The 23,491-nt window shown below is 38.2% G+C and overlaps 1 long non-coding RNA gene across 1 annotated transcript in view; it reads left to right on the plus strand.

The window, feature by feature from the left end:
* Positions 1-23,491, plus strand: part of LOC145736755 (uncharacterized) — a 133,853-nt gene that overhangs the window by 46,333 nt on the left and 64,029 nt on the right. The gene's annotated exons all lie outside the window — the stretch shown is intronic.

Below are 23,491 nucleotides of genomic sequence, written 5' to 3' on the forward strand. Positions count from 1 at the left end.
GAATCTCCGGTTAGAAAAGTCTCTGAATCTCCGGTTGGAAAAGTCCCTGAATCTCCGGTTGGGAAAAGTCCCTGAATCTCCGGTTGGGCCGAACACAATACTGTGTTGGAAAATTGGGCCGATACAAAATAATTCAAAAGAACTAACAATAAAACCAATTTACCTGTAATTCGGCCAGATGTTTACGGATTAAAAATTCAAATTCACACACGCGCCACACCGCTCAGAAAAAAGTCAGATGTCGGCAGTTCGGGTGCTGTAGTGGTAAAGAGACCGATATCACAAAGTGGGGTGATTAAATAGGCCACATGGCACCTGACACAAAGAAACACGACCACAAACCGACGCTTCCCCGACAAAAATCGAAACCAATCACGTGACTACGGCACCTGATAACTTATCAGGTCACGCACCCACATTTACAACAAAATGTGCACAAAGTGCAATTGGAGGATTTAAGCGATCGGAATCGGTCTACTAGTGTAACTAGGCCCATGTACATTAAAAACACAAATCAAACGAGTTAACGGACGAAAACTCTATTTCGTACGTAACACAACTTTTGTAGGTTATATTATCTCTTGTTCCCGCAATTGTTTCTGTCAAAAGTCAAATTCCTCAGTGTAACCGACAAATTCAACTTGTCATGGATATTCAAGCAAAGGTGGAACTCTAAATGCGCTGCTAGTGGTGATAAGGCGCAACGGCCCCTTTACCGGTATGTCATCAAAGTGGGGTCTCCGAAAGGGGTATAAAATACGGGGCATTCCCATAATGTAGGCGTAATTCGCATGATGCATCCTAACCTTATGTTCAGGCATATGGTCAGAGCATGTCCGTCGTATTTTCCTCCTGTCGGCGTAGGGTCACAGGGTTTTCCCGTCATTATAGCGTGGTTCGCATGACGTCCTCTACCCGCAACACGTTCTGGCGCATAGTCGGACGTGATCCTGTCTCGAACCAAGTATGGCGTAGGGTCATATGGTAGTTCGATCATTTTGGAACTGGCGTCGTGCCGGTGTCCGTCTCTCCGTCTCTTTCGAAAGGCAAAATGTAACTAAAGCAAGACGGTCGCCGAGCAATACCGCGTTAGACTAGGCGGTAGTATAAGTTAGGCTATGCCGTAAAATAAGTTAGGATAAGGTTAGGTTAGGTTAGGTAAATAAGTAAATAATAAATTGCGTGTACCGTTTGCCTGTTTAGGTTAAGTATGAAAAATATGAATTTATTAATTAGTTGGGAAAAATTTCTACTCCTCTTTTTAATGCAGAATCTATGGAAGTTTATGAGAGGCAGCAGCGCTCCGAACCTGGAGGAACTCCTGAGGAGGTCTTCGGTTATCAAAAAGTAAGCTCACAGCATTAAAGCATTTTTTTTTCAATAATTACAATTTTCAGGCAGAAAGACCGTAATGGTCGATAGCCGTTTTTTCTTGTTGGAAAATAAAGATTGTTTATATATATATATATATATATATATATATATATATATATATATATATATAATAGATATATATATATAAAACACAGTAGAACACTTACTCCGGGGAGGTCAGGCAGACGACGCCAAAGAAAGGAATTCACCCTACGGCGCACAACACGCATGGATAGGGGAAGTTCACGGGAATCTGGTACACGAACAAAAAAAAAAGGGAAAGAAAAAGAAAAAACAACAACTCAAATCAAACAAATGAAAAAAAAGGGGTACTTTTTCACTCACCAGCGAAGTCCATTTCTTTTCGGTGTCAAAAGTATTGCAGAGGCTTCGGAGCACAATTAACCCATAAATTAGAGTAATAGGAAAAAGATCAAAACTTCTAGGGGAAAGGCTGACATTTCTACACATTAACGTTTCCAATGTGCTAATTAAAACACCATAGATTGAATTTCCAACGGTTTAATAAAACCCAAAAACAACCACGTGTTCCACGAACACTCGTGAACCCTATCCCACCACCGTCGTCTTCTTCGGCGGCAAAGGTTGGGATGCGATTACATAGGCATTTCCCATTACCCTTTTTAAATGAAATTTAATCAGACTCCCATTCCCACAAACCACCGAAGTTAGGAGATTTTGGGGGAATGAACTTCCATTGTACGCCCTCATTTTCAAACACCTCTAACTCTTGCTTTCCAAAAATGTGGCTAGATCTTTTAATTCTGAGTGGGCGCCAACAAAATTCAGTCCGTTATCTGACCAAATTGCAGAAGGCCACAAAACTACGAAACGTAGCGATAAAAGCCTCAGAAGTTAGTTCTGATACGAGTTCTAAATGTGTGGCGCGAGTTGAAAAACAAACGAATAAACATAAATAGCACTTTGTTATTTTCGCTCCGCGACCTGATTTTGATTTTATATTGAAAGGACCCGCGTAATCCACTCCAGTAACATGAAATGGAGGAGAAAGATTTATTCGTTCAGTAGGTAAGTTACCCATTTGGGGTTCAACCGATACCGGCGCGGTAGCGCGAAAGCAAATAACACACCTGCGCGTAACTTGTCTAGCTAAATTCCTACCACCTAAAGGCCAATAATTTTCTCGAAGAGAAGCTAACAGCTGTTGAGGTCCAGCATGTAACAATCGCTTGTGCTCATGCACAAATATAAGCCTAGTAAACGTGACAAAACCGTAGAATGCTTCTTAGCATAGTCCAAATTTGAGAGTTGCTACCTCCCACTCTAACCACACCTAGCGCATCAATAAAAGGGTTCAGTGAACTCAAAGAACTTTTTAAACATGATTTTGATGTCCTCAAAAGTTTGATCTCTTCAGGAAATGATTCTGGGCCATTTCACCACAAGAAATGTCCAGCCAAATCCTTAGGATAACATCCTCGTGAAAGAACATCCGCAGGATTATCCTTTGTACCAACATGCCGCCAATCACTTATTGAAGTGAGAGTTTCAATTTGAGCAACACGATTGCCGACAAAAGTCCCTAAATCTCTAGACTGTTTTCCAAGCCAACCTAAAACTACAGTAGAGTCAGTCCATAAGAAGGTTTTTTCAACTGTCAAACTGATGGAACTATGAAAACAATGAACTAATTTAGCCAAAACAAGCGCTCCACACAGTTCTAATCTGGGAAAAGTGACAACCTTCAAAGGGGCTACTCGAGTTTTTGCATAAACAAGTGAAATCGCGATTTTGCCAGACGAATCCATGTTTCTAAGATATAGACATGCACCATAAGCATTAATAGAGCTATCACAGAATCCGCGCAATTCCACTGAAACATAATTTTCACAAACAATTTGACGATTTACATGAAGGTAATTTAAACAGTTTAACTGCATTCTAAATTTGTGCCAAGAAGTATGAAGATCGGCAGGCAAAGATTCATCCCAACCGATGCGTTCACTCCACAACCTTTGCAAAATTATTTTTGCAAATATTATGCAAGGAGCCAAAAGTCCAAGAGGATAAAAAATTTTGGCTATCGACGAAAGCACTGTACGTTTAGTGTATTTTTCAACAACATTCAAAGATATGTGATACATAAGAGTATCTCTACAAAAGTCCCAGTACAAACCGAGAGTTTTATTTTCAGACTTTTCACCAAAATGAAATATATTTCCAGGCCGACTTGAAGAATCCCCAATTTGAGACAATACCTCTGGAGAATTAGAAATCCACTTTCTCAAATTGAAACCACCTTTCTTCAAAGTGCTGGAAACTTGCTTACTCAAACTAACAGCCTCTTCGATAGTATTAATACCAAATAACATATCATCTACGAAAAAATTATGAAAAATAATATTTGAAACCTCAGGAGCTGATTCTTCACATTCCAACCCAAGCTGTTTTAAGCAACGAATAGCCAAGTAAGACGCGGATTTGGTTCCATAGGTGACCGTGTTGAGCTGGTCACACACCTTCAAATCATCCTTTGGGTTTGAACCCCAGAATATTTTCTGAAGTGGTCTATCTTCTTCACGAACTAGTACCATCCTGTACTATATTTTTTCAACTACCGCACAGACTACTACATTGAAGAACCTAAACCTTAGCCATATGGATATCAAATCATCCTGGATATTAGGGCCTTTATACTGAATATCATTCAGCGACTTTCCATTGTCAGATGGGGCTGATAGGTGCGGCAGGAAATATGAAACTTTGTCCATGTCATCACTAACAACCTGAGACATATGACCAAGAGCTTCATATTCTACCATGAAATCTATGTACAACTTCAACATCTTAGGATTTTTCTGGAGTCTACGCTCCAATGACATAAATTGTTTCCTCGCAGACGCTTCCGAACTGCCCATAGTAGCAGGAGGGTTCTTAAAAGGAATGGGAACAATACTCTTTCCAAATTGGTTCCGTTTTAAATTCCTAACAAAAGTAGACTCACAAGTTTTTTCATCATTGGACAAAAATGGTTTTAGAGCATCAGGAGGCTCCTCTATAGACCAAAAATGACCTTTCAATCTGTTCATGCAACTGTAAATCAACATTCAAATTACAATGTATAACATTCTGTGAGAAACTAGAATTTAATGGACCAGACACAATCCATCCAAACCGTGTTTTTTGCATTATTGGTTTGCCTGCACCCAAATTTACCTGTCCAATACACAACAACTCGTAAAACACAGTTACTCCTAAAAGAAGGTCAATAGCACCGGGTTTTGCATACGTTGGGTCAGCTAAAACCAAATGCTTAGGAATATCCAACTTCGAAACATCTAAATATTTACAAGGAATGTTACCAACAATTTGCGGAACTACCAAACACGATACGGTTTTCCTGTAAGATTGAAACAACGACTCAACAGTCAAGTGGCATTTTCGATTTATATTTGAAACTACTTGGTTTATTCCAACGACGGAAATGTCAATATTTTGCAAGGGAATGTTTAATTCTTTGCACAATAAGACACGGTAGTGACGACCTTGACCGTTCCATATATAACCAACTATATTGACTATTGCTGTAGACAATAGTGCATCGTTTTGCATAACATCACAAGAAGACATGGACTAAACTCGAATTTTCCAAGCCCGAACTTGCAGCAGCGTCAGGTACTGAAGCAATGAGCGAGTTGGATTTTGAAACACTCAAATCCCTAGTATTTCCATCAGAGGGACGTCTGATACCATCAATTGCAGGGTGGTTGTTTTCATGATGCAGCAAAGTGTGATGACGTAATGAGCATTTCCTGCAGCTGCTAGATGTACAATCTCTGCTGACATGGTTCCCTTTCAGGCAATTTAAGCAAAGTTTTAGCTCCTTTACTCGATCAAATCGCCTGTAGGTTGACAACCTCAAAAACTGATCACAAGTATTTATTAAGTGAGATTTTCCACAAATAGGACAAGACCCATTTCCAACAACAAACGATTTTGTGATTCTTTTTTCACCGTGCCCAGCTCTACCACCAGATTTGAGATCAGCATTGATCATCTCCAAGGTTTCTAGGAGTTCACATCTAGACTTGAGAAACAATCTAAACTGATCTAAAGTAGGCAACACCCCCCCATTTTTCGATTTAGTTTCTTCCCACTCACGAACTGTTATTAAATCCAACTTTTCACACAACATGAATTAATAAAACATCCCTGGATTTAACGGGAATGTCAAGGGCTTCCAAAGCTCTCAAATTTTTGTTTATTCCATTAAGAAGTTCTCTAATGGCAATCGACGACTCTTTTGATATTTTGGGCAAACCAAACAAGGATTTCAAATAATTTGTAACCAACATAGACTTATTATCGTATCTTTCACATAATAAATCCCAAGCGATAGAATAGTTCGACGAACTTACCTCCAAACTTTGTAACACAGCCTTAGCAGATCCCTCCAAAGCACCACGTAAAAAATGAAATTTTTCAACGTTTGAGATATCCGCGTGATCATGAATTAAAGATTTGTGCGTGTCTCGAAATTCCAACCATTTATCGAACTCACCAGAAAAATTGGGTATGGGTATTGAAGGAAGCTTAGGTCTAGAGCGAAAATAACCTTGTGGCCAAATTAAAGATTTGTGCGTGTCTCGAAATTCCAACCATTTATCGAACTCACCAGAAAAATTGGGTATGGGTATTGAAGGAAGCTTAGGTCTAGAGCGAAAATAACCTTGTGGCCAAAAAGTTGCCATGTATGTTAACGTTGTCGCCATTTTGTACAACATTCAACAAAGATCCAGCGTCACTACTACTTTTAGCATGATATGTATTCAAAATATCTTTAGCAATGACAATCAAACTATAGTAATTGTTTTCAAAAGTTTTCCTTTCTACAATTTGCTTATCAAAAATCTCATGATGCAGTTCAATGAAGCTTTGCAGAGAATCAAACTCCGAAAAAACGTCAACCAACTTATCAACAAGGTTCTCTAGTTCACAAAACTTCACAGCACTGATTTCATCAGGATTTAACGAAACTAATGTGTTCAAAAACTTTTCAAACAGAGTCAATTTTGCTTTGCAAATTCCACGCTTTGCAATATTTGCTTTTAACTCCGCCTCGAAAGATTCAGACGCCAAATTGGGAACCAAAACAACAAAATATTCTTTATTTCAATCAACCAAAATGCACTCACACTTGCCCGTAAGTAGGCGCAAGTATGAACAAGTTTTCCAAACGATCGGCACAAAATACAAGCCACAATGAAATCAAATCTAAAAAGGAATAATAAATGGGCAAAAGGATACGATATACTCACGATCACGACTCTTTCTATCACGTTCTAGCTTTATTTTAACCTCCAACGCCCTTCTGCTTGTTGTTTTCCTTGTTTTCTAACCTCGAACGATCCCAAAACAAAAAAAAATGTTTAGACCTAATGAAACCTCCCCTTCAAGAAGTACTTAAGGTAAGTCCCCTGAAAGGAATACTGCAAGCAAAGGGTAAATCTAGCAAAAAAACATAAAGTCGAGGAAACGTTAGAGTTGCTACAAAATTTTATTAAGTCACGTGCTGTACCCATTAAAAACCGGGCGTTTGGACAGTATATTGGTTTATGCTTGGATGACATAACTGAAGAGGAGCAAAACGTAAAAAAAAACACAAATAATGAAAATTTTAAATTCTCAAGAAAACTAATTTAAGTATATGACATTTATTTGACTAAATGTGTTTTTTTATTGTCCTTTGATAGAACCTTAAATAAAGACAATATATAAAATGTAGATTTGTATTTATTATATACGCAATACATTTTTCTATAATTTAAAATTAAACTTATTATGTAGTACAATGGTAGTACACAAGATTTAGTCAGGTGACCTATGTATTACAAGTAAAATTAGGATCTCTTCCTTCATGTACAACACTGTTTTGTCATGGTACTTGTTCAGAATTTGACAAAGTAGTCTTTTAAATGGTCACGCATATCATAAACAAGTCTTGAAGCCCTATTGGCTGACAATCAACCACAGACCTTAAAGGTTTCACCTCCCGCCAATATTCTTCAGAACTGTCCGAGACATGAAAGCCTGGTGGACAATATGAAGAATCATTAATTTGTTCGGACTCTTTGTTCACATAATTGTGAAGACAGATTATTGCTTTCACAAACAGCTCAATGTTGTTAACATCAGCAAATTATTGTGTTTCTTAATAATCTCCAACGATTCACTAAGATTCCAAAAGTGTTTTCAATTACCCTTCTTGCTCTTGACAAACGGTAATTGAAAATGCGTTTGGAATCTTCTAAATTATTTCCTGGATAGAGTCTTAATATGTATGTGCGCAAAGGAAATGCTTCGTCAGCTACCAAAGTATATGGGTGAACTATGTCACTATTTGCAAGCTTTTTTGGGTGTGGGATAAATAATTCATTTCTGTCTAATTGTTGTCCAAATACTGAGTACTAAGTGTTGAATATGCCACCATCACTTTCATTTCCATATGCACCAATATTTATCAGGGTAAACTTACATCAAAACACTTTGCATCAATATCTAGGCCATCAAAACAATCTAGGCCATCAAAACAAACAATGTCTTTTTGTAATTGAAGTATAAGCTTCCACTTCTGGGTGGGGCTTGAATTTGAAAATGTTTTCCATCTATTGCCCATTCCCCTAGGCAATTAGGAAAGTTCCATGCACTATAAAACCCCTCTAGTATTTTCAACCAATCGGTTTCACATGATGGAGTTTTCAAATAGGTATCTGCCAAAGTGTCCCAAATAACCTTGGCTGTTTTCTTAATGATGTAATGCACGGTCGAATGGCCAACATAGTAACTCCATGCATTACTTTGCATGGATGTTCCTTATGAAAAATAACTGAAAACAATAATTATTAAGCCACTGAATAAAAACGTTTATTAAATTTTAAAATTAAATACTTACTTCAATGTAATAGCCAAATGTTCCTTCACATTTATTCCATCTGGTAAACTGTGTTTTAACAATTTAGGTGCCATCAAATTTAACAATTTGTTAAAACATGCTGTAGACAGTTGAACAGAGTAGCGGGTTTCGGACAATGAAAAATATGAAAGAGATGCTGTAGACATTCTTGTATATTTAAAAAGCATTTTACTGTCTTTGGCTTTCATTGGCAGAAAATATGCTTTATAAAAACCCACTTCCGATCTTTTCTGGTTTTCCGTTGTCCGCTTACTTCTTATGCCTGTTAATAATAGGCGGCATAACACACTCGCAGCTGCTATGATAGAATAGCAGTAATAGTCGACAAAATTCATTTTCCGTAAAATTCAGCAAACATTCAATGAATAGAATGGAAATAAAAAATTCTAACCAAATTTATATTGTAAACAAAAATTTAAACTGTCAAATCATTTGTGGTCTGTCAGTCTTCTAACGTCGAAGCGTCGAACTATGAATTGAAACATTTTTCGAAGGCTACTTCTTACCTCTTACTGCTTGATATATGCGGCTTACTTTTTGTGGAATTAGAACTATGAATCCAGCTTAACGGATGTCCTACATATTGGAATAATGCTGAAGCAAATAAAAAAATTAGCGGATTGTTTCAATATATCTAAAGTTAGTTAATAGTTAAGTCTCCACTAGAGAAGTCCTTGTAACCAGATAATAGCAATAGATGGACAGATAATACCAAGACTCTGAGTTTTACTGGGTAGTAGTTGCTGCTTCACCACCAAACCTCCAATAATGTCGATAACATTATTACATATGCACTTAGTAGGTACGGTACGAAAAAACCGATGTGGTTTGCCAAAAGCAGTTGTATAAAAAAAGTCAAGTAAACATACTGACATAATGATCGAGGTGAGGGGCACAAGGGGGTTCAACTAAAACCTCAAGCTGTTTGGGATTATATCAAGGCTAAGGAATCTGCCGATCTATCTGATCAGATAGCCGCCTTCGAGTTACTTTTGACCACATCTATGGCGAATGCATATATGTTGTACAAACAAAATGAACAAGAAACCATCTCGATCACAGATTTCAAAAAATCCGTCGTAAAATATTTGACAACTAATAAACATCAAAATGAAATTTTAGAAAAAGGCGTAGTAGCAAAGAAAAGAAGTATTACTCAAGAGATTAATTGCAAGAAAAGTACAAATTAAAAAAAATGTGTAAACTTTTGAGTGTACAAATTTGAGTTTTAGAGTCCCAACCAATATCGGATCATGCCTCAAGTCGTGTAAAGAAAAATGTGTTGTTTTTATATTCCTTTCTCAAAGAGCGTTTCAAACATGTTCTAAGTTTGTGAACACATTCAAAAACGCGTGTTTTCTGAAGTTTTAATAATAATCATTCTGGATAATTCTTAGAATACACAGGTGATTGGCATTGATTCTTCGATATAAATCGGAGCTGGGCAGACACAAAAAGTAAATTTTGCTGTAGGATGTTAATCAGTTGGAAAATAAATTGTACGTTTGATAAATATTAATGACTGATTGCTGGTCTTCTGATTGCTTTTCGCCATGAGTAGATTGACATTTAAAGGAATGACAATTTGTCTGATACTTCACCATTTAGTTGGACATTAAATGAAAATTATTCAGCCAGATATTGTGGATAGGAAAATGCTGCATATGGCATAACAGCAAATAAAAGTCCACACAACCCGCGCCTCCATCTTTAGTTTATTAATAAAATAAATAAGAATTCCAATGTTCACCTGGATGACTTTTTTTGCATCTCGCTTCACTGGGAGACAAGAGTCTAAGAAATGTAAATGTGTTTTAACTGATTTCAGCTGAAGCAAAATGCAACGAAACGAGCAAAATGACGTGTATGTAATGCTTTTTCGATCAGTAATCGATTTGTTTCAGTACATTCATAAGAAAATTGCTTAGCGATTGCTAATCGATGTGTTCTTATGAATGCGGCCATTGTAGCATGAAATCAGTATAAAAATTCATTCCATATTGAACGGTAATCTAACACACTGGGGGGTTTACTTTTGACTATATGCAACTTTAGAAACGTATAAAATTTATACTCAAATTTCCGAAGAAGCTTTTAACAACACGCAGTATTATATCTATATTTAAATATAATCGTATACGTAAATTAACGTATGCTGTGAAAAATTGACCCCCGGTGCTTACTTACCTCCCTTTGTTAGGTACTTAACGACTTTACCGGCCCGGTGAATGCCCTCGGACACAAGTCTAGGGTTCATTCATCCCCGCTAAAGCGTCGCCCCCCGTGTTCCTCTCGTCAACCCGGATCACATCATGCTCCCCGCCCTCTTGGCGATTTGGGGGTAAGGATATTGTAAAACTATTAATTATTATATTCAAATAAAAGTGGGTTACCTGTGGAAACCTGAGTATTCTTCCCTCTGAGCTACCCCTTAACGTGACATGGTGGAGGCGCCGGGTAGACGACCCGGATAATTGAATGGCCGGGTTAAGACCCTGCCATTCACCCTGGGCAAGACCGGTAGTCCTAGTTAAGAAAAAGGATGATTCCACCAGATTCTGTGTGGATTACAAAAAAACCATTAACCCGGTGACAAAGAAATCCTGCTACCCCCTACCCCAGATAGATGATATATTGACCTATCTAGGAAACGCCAGATATTTCACGACAGTGGACATGTTCTCGGGGTACTGGCAGATTCCGATAGAAGAATCTTCAAAGCAAGCTTTCACAGCACAAGGCCATGGCTCGTATGAATTCAATGTACTAAGCTTCGGACTCTGCAACGCCCCAGCCACCTTCCAGCAGCTAGCAGACAAAGTTTTTGGAGATTTGAAGTGGAGAGAAATACTCATATATTTAGACGACATAATAATATTCTCCGAAAACCTAGAGGATCACATCGAGAAGCTGGAAAAAGTATTCGCAAGAATGAGAGAAGCTAACCTCACGCTTAAACCCAGCAAATGCGAGTATCTGCAGGAGCAAGTAAGAATACTAGGCTACACAGTAAGCGGGGAAGGCATATACCCCGAAGAAAGGAAATTAGCAGAGATTAAAGAATTCCCGACGCCGAAGAAAACTAAAGAACTTCAAAGTTTCCTGGGCTTATGCAACTTCTATAGAAAGTTCATAAAAAATTATTCAGTGTTAGCTTGACCCCTACACGAGGCCACAAAGGAAAACAAATTTCGTTGGGGTACAGAACAAGAAGAAGCATTCCAGGCACTGAAAAAGCGGCTAACAACAGCCCCGGTGTTGAAACACTACAACCCTAACATCGGTGCACTCTCCACACAGACGCATGCACAGAAGGCATAGGGGCAATACTACTGCAGGAAGGGGAGGACAGGCTAAACCATCCCATAGTCTACATAAGCAGGTCACTATCAAAAGCTGAAAAAAACTACTCTTTAAGCGAACTAGAACTACTAGCCGCTGTATGGGGGATGACGTACTTGAGACATCTCATTTCCGGGAGACCGGTGATAATAGTTACCGATCACCATGCATCTGTTGGATCCACAACATAAAAGACCACTCAAGACGATTAGCACAGTGGGCATTAAAGCTGGCCGAGTTCGATTAATCGGTGGTATAGAAAAAAGGCAGCAAGCACCAAGACGCCGACTGTCTATTTCGCAATCCCGCACTACACATAGATAATATGGAAATCGAGGAATTGGATGACGTGCCCATCTTCACCATCTCGACAGTGAAGATAGATGAACTTCAAGACAAGGACAAGGCTTTAAGGGAATTAAAAGAAGAAATTTTAGACCCAGGTAACCGCACCTGCGACGCAACAACGCGACGAAAGGCGAAGAATTTTAGGAAAAAGATAACATATTATACAAAGCCACCACGGATAAAGACGGCTTAGAATATGCACTTGTAATATCACGGGCACTAAGAGAGGAAGTACTATGGGAAGCCCACAACGCACCGACAAGTGGACACATGGGCATGACCAAAACCCTGAGTAGACTTAGCCCAAAGTACTACTGGGACAACATGGTGAAGGACGTGCATAAGTACATCCGAGGGTGCAGGGAGTGTCAAGCGAGAAAAATACCCTCAAACAGGAAACCCTTTGGGCTACTCCAGCCTATTCAAGTAGGGCAAGTGTTCGATCAGCTGTTGATAGACCTGTTGGGTCCTTTTCGAAAAAGTAGTCTGGGAAAAACAACCATCGTGGAGGTAACATACTATGCAACGAGATATGCAATAACAGCGGCCCTACATAACGGCAAGGTAGGACCAGTGGCAAAATTCTTGCTGGAAAAAATACTCTTGATAAAAAGAGTAGTAAATTTCTAGCATATCTCGTTTTTCTTCACTTGAAAAGAGCATTTTAATAATAACATTACACCGAATTAGTAAATACAGGTGACATCCAGTCGGAGTGCCAATAATTTGTTTATCAAAACAACGTCATGTACCGTTGTTTACAATGTCCTTTTCGCATAGAAAGTATTTTTCATATTTCCTCCAAACTGCAAGTCCGAATGTTAACATGTGAGACATCATCTTAACCAGAAAAAAAGCTGAATCTAAAAATTCAAAAATCCAAGATGGCGACCATATGAAAAAACAAAGTTGATGATGGTTTCGGAAAATCGAAACGTCGGATGCCAAATATGACTCCGCCATCTTGTAGAGGAGAAAAATTGGCTATGACGATGTGTAATGTTCTTCTATTAACACACTGAGATACTACTCAAATAGAACATTTATTAAATAAGATATTAACAAATAGTCACTGTTCTTAACAACTCCATGTGGCTCATCATCCACATAACCCCACTTAATCTAATGACCAATGACTGTCCAACTGCCGCAGTCTTATTGACAGACAGCTGACAGGCCAACTTATACCACGACTTATCTTAAACTAAAGTAGCAGTACATAACATGCCCTGACACCTCCCTTTTTAAAACAAACAAAAACTTAAACTTTAATTAAATTAATGACAAACAAAATCCTTATACTTAGCCGGAGTCTTTACAACTCGACCCGATCTTGTCTGTACTTCCGTCTTATTTTTCACGTCGTCATTATTTAGTGCAGCACGAGCTACAGCATTAGGTACCGCATTCTGATTATGCACATTTTCTCAACACTTCATTTCTGAACACATTTCTTCCCCGTTCACAAGGAAAATCATCTAACTTATCATTAACATTTACATTGTTATTTACATTTTTGAGATCATTTTCAGTTACATTAGAGAAATCATCAGTCCCTGTATTCACTGTAAACTCTGTTTGACTAGGTTTTATTTAGAACTTGTTTTTGCAAATTTTTTGGTACAACTACCCGAAAATTTAAAAACAACAATCCATCCTTACAGTGTAGTTGATTTCTTAGTTTAAAATTAAATTTAGCTTTTTGATCTACCTGATATTCATGACTTGGCCAACCTTGTTCACAATACCTAATAACACTGCTTAAAATTTTATCATTCTCTGTAGCATTTTGAAATTCTTGTTTTCTTACATCTGACATATTCAGGTTTATTGACACAGAATGTATTTCTTCAAACAACCAAAGTTCATCACCATCATTACTATTAACATAAGCACGAGACAACAAATCAGCAATATTGTAACATAAAGATTACACTAGGTGCCGTTACCCTAAGTTGCCCCGGTCTCCCCCAGTACAATGTTTGTGTCAGCAAGATTGGCGAATTGGGGTCATGATGTGGGTATAAATACTGCACCAAAAGCACGTACAGATTACCGAACTCTGGGGTCTCCCCAGAGGGAGGTCAAAAATCATTCAGAGTTGGAATAAGTACCTCTGGAGGTCTCTTTATTACTTTATTAAGATCCCTTGGATCAAGACAAACTCTCAATTGACCATTTGACTTTTCGACAATTACTAAATTACTTACCCAACCCTGAGGATTTTCCACCTTTTCTAATACTCCCTTAGAAACTAAACTCTCTAATGTTGTTTGTAATTTTTCTCTTAACTTCAATGGAATTCTACGAGCTGGCTTAACTGCTGGTTTAGAACCCAACTCTACCTCAATTTTACATAATCCAGTAAAGCAACCTAATCCACCAAATAAATCTCTATTTTTATTAATAAACTGTTCCACAGTTTCTATTTTTTCATTTCGTACCCTTGACTCCTCAACTCTTTTTATTAAATTTAACTTTTCACAAGCAGTGAGTCGTAACAAAGGTACTTCTTTATTTTTTATAACATAATTTTTTTCTTTAATTACTGTTGATTTATATCTAGCCTCCAACAATGCACAACCTAATGGACAAACAGTAAAATTTACATAACATTTTAAAATCACATCAGTTGGAGTTAGCTTCACTTTACTTTTGAAATACTTATTAAATAAAACTTCTGGTAAAGTACTTACCTCTGCTCCGCAATCTAACTTCATTTCTATTTCAGTCCCATTCAACACAACCTTTTTAAACCAAGCCCTACCACCTTTTGTGTCACTTCCAATATCCACTGCACTTATTACTTCAACACTGTTCAGATACAATTCTTCCATTTCATTTTACTACTCAAATAGAACATTTATTAAATAAGATATTAATAAATAGTCACTGTTCTTAACAACACCTTACAAAGCTCGAAAATGCGCATCTTGTACCTAATTTAACCGATGTTGTATCTCTTCAAATAACCGAGATCCCCATGGTTGAGCTCGTAAAATGGACACCCTGTATATTCGTATACGTAAATTAACGTATGTCAAAAATTTACCGACCCTAAAAAAAATTGGCTTTATGCAAAACACGTATTTGTCAGCGCATAGGAAAACCCTCCAGTTGAAAGCAGCCGACTGAAATTCTTGCATTTTTGGAAAGTCCTACTGATTATAACAATTTTTGTGGAATGATTCAAAACGAACTTTCAAGTAAAATCGTTTCTACTTGCGAAAATTTAAGAAACCCACAGCACTGCACTTAAGGAAAGATCGAGTGCACATTCTGATCTTACTTTGCCTGTTAACCATTTAAAGATGCCGCTTGCAATTTTCATTGGAAAAAACATTTTTAATAAAATTGTTCACTTTAAAAGAAAACCAAAAAAAATGACGAGTTTAAATTAAAACCATATTATCACATAGCTTATAAAAAACAAAGCTCAAAAATGGTGCGCAAAAACGGTGTCATTTGTCTAACAAAATCTTTCTTGAAAATGGTGAGGTTTTGTTTTTTGTTTATCAATCCCAATCCTCTGACCGGTTTCGCCGTATTACGGCTCATCAGAGAGGCTATAGGGCTTGATAACCAAAGAACAAAACCTTCGTTCCAGTATAGTCAACTGGATGCCAGAAATGATAGTTGTGTGCAACATCTGGTGACATCTGTACTCAACTCTATGAGTTAGAAAGTACAGATGGCGTTCCAAAATCTAGGAACAGCACCATTAATGCCGCATCATTCGGTAAACACCGATCTGATTGGTTGAAAATGGTGAGGTTTTGTTTTTTGTTTATCAATCCCAATCCTCTGACCGGTTTCGCCGTATTACGGCTCATCAGAGAGGCTATAGGGCTTGATAACCAAAGAACAAAACCTTCGTTCCAGTATAGTCAACTGGATGCCAGAAATGATAGTTGTGTGCAACATCTGGTGACATCTGTACTCAACTCTATGAGTTAGAAAGTACAGATGGCGTTCCAAAATCTAGGAACAGCACCATTAATGCCGCATCATTCGGTAAACACCGATCTGATTGGTTGAAAATGGTGAGGTTTTGTTTTTTGTTTATCAATCCCAATCCTCTGACCGGTTTCGCCGTATTAAAATGAACGCCATCTGAACGGGATTGTGGCCAAATGCCACGGGTATTTTCTCTTATTTGCACAGAAATGACTAATGGACTGTATTTTCTATCAAACGAAATTTTATTACTACTTGTCTTATCTTCTTAACCCTAGTCTAACAAGAAAACATGCCCTCAACATGACATTTTTTCTCGCCGTTCTTAAAACCGAATCATAATTAGGTTAGGTCCACTTCTCTTCGCTTCTGCTCATCAGAATAAAATGTTTGGCCGCTAACCCGGTATTTCTTACATGAACGACCATACCGCCGGCCTTGAAAGTTCCTACTTTCAAAGCATGCCATAATTATCAATTTATCGCTCGAATACATGCTATAAACTAGGATAACATGTGACGATACAGTATTAAACTAAACGTAACATTTACAAAATCTTAAAAGAATAAACTTAATTTTGAAGGAACTTCAATAACGAACCGAACACAAGCTTCTTAAACACGAAGATTTTATGCACGGCGCACTCACTTACACTGACGTCTCGATTGGCAATAAACATAGCTTCTGCGTAGCACGTCGGGTAATTCCAGATGAGGTTCTAACGCTGACTACTCGTACCAATCCGTCCTGACCAGGATGGAGCTCCACAACTCGGCCCAGTCTCCAATTTAAGGGTGGAGTACCTTCATCTCGTAGAACGACCATGGAACATAGCATAATAACCTAATAAAAACAAAAACAAAAATAACCTAATATTTGCAGACACTACAGTAAAGATCTAGTAGATTCACTTAATGAAGAAAGGAGAACAAAAAAGTACTTAATATACTTACTTTAGTGCTATCTCCATGTCAGTACACATTTGGCTTACTACACTGTTTCCAATTACATCTTTCCATTTCTTGAAAAGATCGGAGTTTTTCGCAGGATTTGGAAATTTAAACCTGCTAGACCATTCAGATGGCTTGCAGCCTGGCACAATACAACCCGGCTTTCCCATAAGGAACAATTATTATATACCTAATTTATAAACTAACAAGAAACACAAACAACACAACAAACACTAAAACATATGCAAGGAACAAAAATAAGTAATTACAAATATTAAAAGATTCCGGCCAAAAACTCTGCAAAAGTTGAACACAAGGACTCAACCAAACGGAGATAAAACCACAAATAAAACACAAATCCGTTACGGGTTAACGACAAACGAAGTAAAGGGTAAAGGGAACAAAATGAAAAATCAAAAATTTGTATTGACAATATTGACATCATCTTCTTAACGATATTTTATGCTTCAACTGTCATAAATAAGGCAAAAATGATTTCAGCGTCCTCTGTCGGCTAAACTTATCGAGATTTGAAAACCTCAAACACTGTCATTGTCTTTTTCAATTGACGCAACTTCAACAGCCGCCATAAGAGATATTTCTCTATATTTATATACTTCTCTATGTTGCAGACATTTGCACAAAGTCTTTGCCATTACCCAAAACACAAATTTTGTATTGATGGTTTGGGTCTAAAGTAAGTGGTTTTCTCTCCTGCCATTTAAACGTTTAAGGGGGAGTGTTGGATTTTGAAATAAGGTTCTGTTGTAGTAAACGCCTAAATGTCAGCTGTCTTTTATAATTGTATCGGTTGACAGAAGACGTACAGGATAATCTGTTCTTTTAGTCTTTGGTTAGATATAAGTAAGGTTAAGAAGTTCTTGGAACATGTTAATAAGTTATTTTGTGCTTTAGTTGTTTTATTAAATTAGTTTGATGTTTGGACATGAATTAAATGTGTTTTGCTTCCTCAATAGTTATAATCCCAATAATCACTAATAATTATTCCTAATAATAATAATGTGACAAAAGGCCCTTTGGTACGTTTGTAGGGAACCTAATGACGTATCTTTCGATGGTAATGAGAACCCCTTACACCCCGTAGGGACCGAGAAAACTACACAAAAGTCGAAATTTTTTATTTTCAAAATTTACTTTTTGTCCATTTTCTCCAAAATGTCCAACGGTCCAACATGCCGTTTAGGTACGTTTAGAGGGCACCTAGTGACGTATCTTTCAAGGGTAGTGAGAACCCCTTACACCCCGTCAGAGGGTTGCAATTTTGAATTATCTATTCTAGCAAGCCGGAACATGACGTCATTTGGAGCGAGATTTTCTCCAAAACTGTCCAACGGCCCAACATGCCGTTCACGTAGGTTTATAGGGTACCTAGTGACGTATCTTTCGAGGGTAGTGAGAACCCCTTACACCCCGTCGGAGGAGAGAGTGGAAATTATGAATTTTATTTAAGCATACTCAAAGTTTACCTTTAACTGGCAACCCGCAATTCATTAGGGTTCTAAGGTTACTGTCGAAGACGCCGGCGACTGCTCTGTTGCCGATTCGAGCAAAAACGCTCCATTTGGGAGCAAAATATCGTTAATTTCACAATTTTCACAATGGCAACACTGGCCAAGAGTTCATTTGTTTCATGTTGCTACACAATATTGTCACGTTAAGGGGTAGTTGAGGGGGAAGAACACACAGGTTTCCACACGTAACCCACTTTTATTTAAAACGTACTGACTTAGTGGCTAGACAGTACTCTTACCCCCAGATTGCCAATATGGCGGGGAGCATGATGTGGTCCGGTTTTAGTCAGGGGGAACACGGGGGGCGACGTTTTAACGGGGATGAATGAACCCTAGACTTAGGTCCGAAGGCATTCACCGAGCCGGTAAAGACGTGAAGAACCTAACAAAGGGAGGTAAGTAGGTGCGGCAACTTATGCTGCTCGCCCACACTATTTCCTTTGCTAGGGCTGATATAGGGTGTGGCACTTGGTCACCTACTGCTCCACGTTACGTTACACAATAGGCATACCCAGACTAACCCCGAGATCAATAATCTGTACGTGCTTTCGGTGCAGTATTTATACTTACATCATGACCCCAATTCGCCAATCTTGCTTACACAGACATTGTACTGGGGGAGACCGGGGCAACTTACCGTAACGGCACCGAGTGTAATCTTTATGTTACAATATTTAGCCAACAGGGTTTAAGTTAGAAAGAGATAGAAACGTTATTTGCAGCGGTAGGATCTGTAGTGGGGGGTGTGGTTATTTCGTTTTTTTTTAGTGTAATAATTTTTATTTGTTGTTAGTGCATGTTCGTTTTTAAAGTGTATTTTTTTTGTTTTCTTTTATTTGTACACAAGACAAATACATAATTGATTTCAATTTAATTAAACTGGGTGAGTAGCATATTTAGATATTGTAATTATCATTACATAATAAATATGATGAACAAATGTAATAGTAATATTGAAGAAATTCTGAGCACTGCAGTAGCAATTTGCCCAAGAATTACCGCTTTGGATTTAGTGAAATTGACTTCAGCTTCGGATTTAATTAAAAAAAATTGCGCAAAATATTAAAATTCGAAAATTGAAGTATCCTAGCATAGGTGCTTTGTATATTCATCGAAATCAGGAATACATTTTAGAATATTTCAACAGGAGGAATAATGATAACTTAATAACATATCTGAGGAAACTCTTTTAGTACAATCGGAGTCACTGCTTTTTATCAAAAGTAAATACTTTTGATAAAACTTTAATTTTGGGTTGGAAATGTAACAACAAAAACTATAGACATGTTCGAAGAGCATGTCATAATTATTTGCAAATGCTTAAAGGTAATGTTAAAGCGCAACATAGTGATGTTGAAACTAAAAGTGTGAAAGACGAAATCATTCCTGATACTAATTTATTTGAAGGTAAAGAAATGGTTGTAAGTAAGCAAGAATCAACACCGCAAAAGTGTGTAGAGGTGTTCATTCCTGATCATTTGCTAGATTTACATAAGACCTATGTTAGTAGCGTTGAAAATCGTAGCACTCGTAGTTCATCTTCAGTGCAGCCCTACTATCCAAATGTTTTGAAGGTGAAAAGAGACATTTTTTGTGCAGTTACACCGGAAAAAATCGATTTTCCCAGTTGTCTGGTGGACACCTCTCCAGGCACTAGTTCTGAGATTTTACCAGTAGGTGCCAAAAATGTAGATTTACTTGAAAAGCCTACCTACAAAAAATACAAATATTTTGAAGGAAGTTTTAAAATTTCTGTTAACGAATGGGATTTAATATGTAAAAACAACAAATTAGATTTAAAACAGAACAGAAAATTATCCATTTTATTTTAGAAAGAAAATGTCTAAAACTGTGAATAATACTTGTCTTATTGCCTTTAAAAGCAAAAAACAATGTATAGATGGTAGTTTAACCTTATTTAGGGTATGTCGGCATAATAGATTTAATAATTGCAAAGCATTTGTCATTCATATTGATAAATTGCGCAATGTTACCGTTTATAGTTCCTCAAAAGATTTTTGCCATAAAAGAGTCCTTACCGGCTACTTAAAGGGAATCGAGAGATCTGCTATGCAACAAAAGTTACTGAGTAGGAAACCTTCTGATGTTAAAAAAAGTATACTTCTGAAAGCTGACGTCAACTTTGTAAACACAAGTAAAAATTTGGAAAATATTAAGTCTGACGCTACATTTCGAAAAATTAGATCAGAAGCTCTTGCTTCTTTTGAAAGAAATAATGATGACCTAATTGATATGTTTCTTATGCAGCGTGATCATCCTGAATACGCTCAAGAAGATTCTTCTCCCTTTTCAATTAAATTACTTCACAAAGAACAAATTAATTGTCTGCGAAAAACAAATAATTGGGGATGAATTACCAATTTTGTACTTTGGTACAGGAAGCATAGTGCGAGCCCCAAAAGTATTGAAAAATTGCAAACGTATATATTTATACTCCGGGGTAGTTCACATAGCAGAAACAAATAGAATGATTTCTTTAAGGCATTTCACAACTGCAATTTTTAAATTTTTATACGATTTTAAATGTTATTTGGTGCCGTAGTCACAGATTTTAGTTTTGCTGGTATGCATGCTGTGACCCGAGCATTTAATGATATCAGTTTTCAACATTATCTGAGCAAATGTTACAATAATGTTACGATTTTCCCATGGGTTCACACAAAGTCAATTTAACTGAACAATTAATAAATTTATTAACACGTTAAAACACTCCGTACAATAATTAACACAGCTACTAAAAACACTACTACAATTCCACAATTACTTCGCCATTTAAACTTAACCGCGTTCCCAAATTCACTATTACACTACTCTACTAACTAACTACGCCGTCGTCAACGCCGCTTCTTTTATATTCGCAAACCACGTTCTAGAATGACCGCGAAACGCTTCGCGGGTTGCCTTGACCATTCAAGAATATTCCAGGTAGCGCTTCCTAACTGTGGCCTACTTTAATACGCGCCCGGCCAGATATTGCGGCGCATCGGTTTCATCCTGACTCGAGTATAGTAGGCCCAAACCGTAACACTGCCCCCCTCTTAAAGCTGATCGTCCCGATCCGCTTCATCTAATCCGTGGTATTTCTTGAGTCTGTCCAGATGGACAATTTTCATCTTGCCTTTGGGGCTGCGTTGGACTCTGTAGGCGACGTCGTTTAACCTTTTTACCACATTGTAAGGTCCCTCCCAGTGTCGTTGCCATCTTTGACTTAATCCTTTGCTCCTCCTGGGTTGAAACATCCACACAGCATCACCTTCCTTATAATTGCCACCAGTTGGTCTGTGGTCCAGTGTCATCTTCATACGGTCGTTGTTTGGTTTCATCTTCTCTCTCTCAAGTTCCCGAATTGTGCTGGATCCCTTCTGTAACGAACACTGGTCACACCGTTTACACCATTCCTCAACGTCCTTTCTGAAGTTAATCCAGTAAAATCGATCCCTTATTCTAGCCAAAGTCTGGTTTACTCCAAAGTGTCCTCCTCCGCGACTGTCATGTAGTTCTCGCAGCACATTCTCTTTGCAGGAATTGGGCACTATTGTTTGGTAAACAAAGCGTTTTCCGTCTGGACTTTCCCATTTTCGAGTAATTAAGTCATCTCGCAGTCGAAGCGAATTCCACTGCAACCAGTAACCCCTTACTGTTGGTCCATATCTGGAAATCTGTTGCCAATCCGGTTTCAAATCCTTCTCCAACCATCTTCTGATTACTTTCAAATCTGAGTCTGAGCGCTGTCCTTTTATTATGTCTTCCTTAGAAACGCTGCTCTTCATTCTTCTTGTAGCCTCTTTATCCGTCACCTTCGCGATTTGACCAATCCTCCAACCATTATGAATTTGTCCTTTCCGGTACCTTAAGTCACTATCCAAAGCTTGACGATCCTCTACATATCGCGGTAAATGTCTTTCCGGATTCTTCATTTCCTGCTCCTGGTTACGCCAGTTCCGCGGGGTCGGTAAACGAGACTGCTGTCTGCAATTCCATTGGTAATGTCCTTTACGTCCACAAATATAACATGTAATATTTCTTTTAACAGAGGAGTTCCGGTGATTTGTTCTGATGTCCTGATTTCGTCGACACTGTGGGTTTGGAGAACAAGACCGCTGTCTGCAATTCCTTCTAATGTGTCCCGTACGTCCGCATCGATAACACTCCACTCTCGTGATCGGACGTGACCGTTCTAACTGTCTGGACTGACCATTTCCTAATGCTGCCATTTGTTGCACTAATTGGCCGAACATTGATTCAATTTTATTTATTGATATAGCAACATGATCGGCTGGCGGTACTCCTTCCTCTTGAATAGGCTCTGGCTTTAAATCATTGCACGCAGCTTCAATTTCCAGCGCTCGAACCAGTAATTCCCTGTTGTTGCTCCCTTTGAACATCTTCAGCCATTTCTTTACCTCCAGATCTCGAATCCCATCTACAAAATACTGTGCCACAAGTTCTTCTTGGATTTCATCCGGGACGGCTGGGTAAGCCAGATGCACAAGGCGACGAATTTCGGTTTCAAACTCTTCTAGATTTTCACCAGTTTTCTGCTGTCTTGCCATTAATTGCGTTCGATACAGTCCTTTCTTATGTTGATCCCCATAACGACGTTCTAATGCAGCTACTAATGCTTCATAGTTGCTTCGTTGGGCGATAGGCACCGTCTGTAACAGCTCCAATGCAGGTCCTCGTAATGCCACCACCAGTGCTACAGCCATTTCCTTGGTACTCCATCCATTTGCATTTGCAGCGGCCTCAAATTGGAGTTGGTACATTGCCCATGAAGTTTGACCGTCGTATGTGGGAGGCTTGATCTTGTTGAGCCCGTTTCCGGTGATCACTGTAGAGCTGGCTCCTCTGCTGTCAATTTTTCGCTCTAAGTCGCGTAGCTTTATTTCGACATCATTCCGAATTCTATTAATGTCCTCCCGAACATCATTCTGAATTTTATTGAGACTATGGGTTACATACTCATAGATATCTGTCTTGGTCCTCGCTAGAACGTCCAATATTTCTACATT

The sequence above is a fragment of the Ips typographus genome, linkage group LG12 (assembly GCF_016097725.1).
Source record: "Ips typographus isolate SLU linkage group LG12, UJ_Ityp_2.0, whole genome shotgun sequence".
NCBI classification, from domain to species: domain Eukaryota; kingdom Metazoa; phylum Arthropoda; class Insecta; order Coleoptera; family Curculionidae; genus Ips; species Ips typographus.